The following is a 4,710-nucleotide window of genomic DNA, read 5'->3' as shown; positions in this document are numbered from 1 at the left end:
TCCATATACCCCCACATCTAGTTTCTGTTATTAACATTTTACATTGGAATGGTGTGTTTGTTACAATTAATGAGACAATGTTGACACATGGTGATACCTTAACGTCCATACTTTCATCAGGTCCTTAGTTTTTTCTACTGTCCTTTTCCTGGTCTAGGACCCAGGTTACTTTGAGTCATCAGGCAGGTTGTGCCTTTTCCTTCATTCTAGGATTCCTAGTACCAGCATCTTCAGATCATGTCTATTTTTTCAAATAAGGATCCAGTGACGTGGATTAGAAAATTCAGATTAGACCATGATCCTGCAAAGCCCTGACATGCCAGGATTCATATCGCTGTTTGTACTTAGCTCATCATTCCTCGGGGATGGGAGCTCACGGACCCAGAAGCGTGCTTCATTCCTTGTCATGCAGGATCCCCGACAGCGCCCAGCAAAGGACTACCTGGTCAGCCTTTGTATTCGGCTGGCTTAGAGAATTCTTCCATGTCAGTTTCTTTATAAAGGGGAGTCCTCCTCTATTCCCGTAGGATAAAAGAATAACATTCAAATCTGGGTTCTGGGCCTCAGTTCAAATCCCATTGCACACTGGCCTCTGAGCGCCAAACCTCTGTGCTGAGGTCTTGACAGGATGGTGGCGAGACACCGGGGAGCCCTGGCTGGCTCGCAGTTCCCAGTGACACTGAGGAGCCCTGGCCGGCTCGCAGTTCCCGGGGCATGCAGCATGCTGGTGTTTGCAGAGCCTCACTCAGAGCTTGGCGTAAACAGGCAGGTTTCATCACAGAACCTTGTGTTTATCAGTACAGATAGGTAACTAGCCGATTGTTTAACTCGCTGGGACGGTGGAGACCCAGGTACTGGGTGGCGTGGAGATGGTGTCGGGCAGGACATGAGGGCCCATGGCACTGGCACCTGCCCTCTGCTGTGGACGCTGCTGACAAGGCAAACTGTTTTTTCTTAGGATTTATCCAGTCACCATAACTCACAAAACAACAGCTCTTTGGGCAGAAATTTTTCTTAGTAATGGGAATGAGAGCAATAGGGAGAAACATGTTCTAAATAGTGACACTATTGGAAATGCTTCCTTGCTTCATGCAGCTGTCGGATTTCATTTCTTTTTCTTACAAGCCAAACTGATTCAGCATAAAAAGTCATCTATTTGGAAGGAGCCTTCCATCACCACCGTTCTGAGAAGGTGAATTAGGCAACAATGACAGTTGTGAGAAACACCTTCAGTGCCACCGTCACATCAGTTTTAGCCGGTCTAGCCCAGTATTGCGGTGGATGCCCTATTTCTGTTTTGTTCTGCTTGCTTTGTTCTATTTCAGGACAGGACATCAAAGAAGGAAAATGGGTCTGAAGACCACATCTGGCTTAAGTGTCAGGGACAGGAGTCCTAAGTCTGGGTATTTATTCTGATTTTTAGATAAGAGCCAGGTTCTATGCCTGTCTACCTAATAAGCATCAGAGTCTATATTTAAAAAGGACTTGACAGTATAAGAAATGCTTGCTTAAATACCCATTTTTACAAAACGGTTGCATTTCCCGTAAGATGAAGGCTCTCATGGGATCAGGTTGAATTTCTGGTGGAAGACAGTTCTTAATGGATTCCTTACGTTCCTGCCCTTCCCATGAGGGGGGCACCAAGGGCTTTGTTCGAAACCACCTTTTCAAGATGTTTGTACAGTGAACAGCATGAGAGGATGGGGAGTGGCAGGCTGGCGTCCAGCTTTGGGAGGCAGTGACAGTGCCTCCCTCGGGGAGAAGCATGGGCCCTCCCTGCCTGCTATAAAAGGCTCGGGTGCCCTACACTCAGGGTTCCCTCCTGTGACCAGCTGTGTGTTCTGGTGTCGCCCTCTGGCAACCAGGGCAAAATGCTGAGACTCTGGCAAATAACAAGCTGTTGTTCATCTCGACTCAGTTGCCTGGACTCTCCTACCAGCACTTTGAAGCAGTGCTGGGCAGCTTGTGAGCTGGGGGGTAGGTAGATGCTCAGATGCTTCACAGTTGGTAACAATACCTACCACCATAGGTACAAATGCTATTTAATTTGTAAAATATCCCTATATTGTTTATAACCTGCATGATAATAGTTATCGCCCTTTGTACCAATAGGAAAATTGATTCAGAAAGGTCCAATGACATAGAGTGTCTCCAAAGCCATTTAAGCACAGAGGGGAGTGGACTCTCCCACCCTCTACCTGTCGGCATCTCACGGGCTGGCTGGGCCTAGAGATTTAGAGGGAATACCGATGTAAATAAAGGGACACGAAGGTTTCAGCTCTGGGGGACAGGAACTGAGGAATGTCCGTGGCCTCTTGGAGGGGCTGTGATGCGTGGCCACGAGGAGCCTGCATGTTTCCCCGGGCAGCAACCTGCAGCCCAGCTTTGCCTGGGGTTGCGCCAAAAGCAGCTCTCCTGACCAGGGCAGGTACCTCTGCTGTTTCCGGGTCACGAAGACCAGGCCCCTCATGGTTTGCACAAAGTTGCTGGACGCCTGCTTACTGCTCTGCCTCTCACTCTGGTTTCTCATGGAGCCTGTGCTCTGGGGGAAGCGCTAATGTCAAGGAGAACCATGATGCTCAGCTCTTCAAAACCTGTTTGGTTTGGCATGTGTCTCTACTCTTGGTGAGCACTAAAAGGAAACAACGAAACCAAGCATGGGGAAATAAACAAACAAACAAAAACCAAGCATGAGATGAGCATTTGTTTTTAGCCCAGCTGCTCGAGGAGCAATGTGGGCAATGTGTATGGGAAGTCACAGAGACTGACCTCCCCTCCCAGGCGGCCTCCGACAGGAGACCTCGCTGCCAGGGCCCAGGCAGCTCGTAGACTCTTCTGCCCAGGTTCACAGCTTTCGGTGGCAGGCCTTCCTGCAGAACTTGGGAATTGTGCTCGCCTGTACCATGCAGGAGGAAGGAGGAAGTGAAGCAGCTGAACTATTGACACACCAAGAACATTGGCACGGTGGCCTGGGGCAGGGGTACAAACCCAAAAGGCTGCAGAGCAGGCGGGTACATGAGTGGGCCAGGTGTGCAAACGCTGTTAAAGGAAAGCAGCAGTCCCACGTGAGGATGGCGGATGGTGTACATGTGGCCTCAGGGGCACGCAGGGAATGGCTGGGTGGAAATCTAAAGTCCTCTGACGTCTCCAGGACAACTGCTCGTCCCGGACAACAGCTCCGGACGATGGTGCCATGTAGGCGAGCAGGCCAGGTATCTCCAGGTATGGTCCTTTTATACGAGCTAGAAATCTGGGCTATGGGGTAAAATTGCACAAGGAATCCAGTTAAAAACAATGATGAAACATGGTGGTTAAAACAAGTGCACGTTTGCTGGCTGAACCCCACTTGTGTAGCGGGACGGAGACAGGAGGTGCTGGTCACTCCACCGTGAGCGTTGCCTGGGGTGGCATAGGGTCTCTGCAGGTGTCGTTGGGTACAATGAGGTCGCGTGGCTTAGTCTGGACCCTAATGTGTAGGAAGAGGAGACCCGGGGGGCGGATCACCACGCGCAGACGGAGGCAGGGGTCGGGTGACACTTGTGCAAGCTAAGGAACGCCAGTAGCCCTGGAAGCTGGACCTGCCGACATCTTGACTGCGGCGCTGGGCTCCTGCGACTCGGAGAGGGTAAGCACCCGCTGTTTTCAGCCCACTCCGGGACTTTGCTCCAACAGCCCCAGGAGCCGGTATGAGGGGAGGCGGGTCTAGGGGACAGCCAGGTGGTGCAGGAGGAGGAAGCCCCGAAAGAACAAGACAGTATCCAGGGTGTAGCAGACGGCAAACCACAGTGGGGGCACCTCGGTCGTGGCCACAGTGATAGCGTGGAGCTTGGGTTTTCACACCTTGGTTCTGCGGTCCTCATCTGGGAAACATGCACACTGCACTGTTCCCTGAGATTCACGATGGTCATTAGCTTATTTAAGGCTCTGAGAAGTCCTGCCGCAAAGAAAACCAACTTAAGTCTTTCCATCAAGTGTTTTCCCAGAATGATTTGCTCCCAGGCCACGCCCTTGCTCAGTGCCACAGTTTCTACTCTACAGATAGGCTGTTTACAGACGCTAAGTAAATCATTCAGGGGAAGCAAGTAGAGGAAGAATTTAAGCTGGAGGGCTTTTCACCCGGATACTGTAACTCTCAGCCAAAACAAACTCAAAATTAACTGGGCCAACATTACAATTCCAAGTTAGTCAAGGATTGCTTTGGGAAATACCATTTTCTTTTTTTTTATTTTAAAGATCTTATTTATTTGAGAGCAAGAGAGCGCGAGAGAGTGAGAGGGCGCATGCGCGTGTGAGTGGGGAGAGAGAGAAAAGCAGACTCCCTGTTGCGTGTGGAGCCCGATGCGGGGCCCGCCCTCACAACCCAGAGATCATGACCTGCGTGGAAAGCAAGAGTCGGTCAGTCAACCAGCTGCACTGCCCAGGAGCCCCAAGTAAATAGCATTTTCTTGATGTTGCCCTAGAATCAAAAGAATATCTAGTACAGAATTATCTAGGCCACCTTCGGACCCAAGTGAGTCAGGAAGATTCGGTACGAAGGCAAATCCTTGAACAAGGTTCTTCTCAGAACAGCCTTGGTGTTGAAAGTGCCACAAGCAGGCACCGAGAAAGCTCAGCGTTTTCACGACGAACAGATGATACGTGTCTGTGTCTTGAACGACTGAACGACGTGATGGCCCGAGTCGTGTGAAAAGTAGTAACTGGAGGGTTGAC

This window comes from Zalophus californianus, chromosome 14 (assembly GCF_009762305.2).
Source record: "Zalophus californianus isolate mZalCal1 chromosome 14, mZalCal1.pri.v2, whole genome shotgun sequence".
NCBI lineage: Eukaryota > Metazoa > Chordata > Mammalia > Carnivora > Otariidae > Zalophus > Zalophus californianus.
This window is presented reverse-complemented; position numbering follows the sequence as displayed.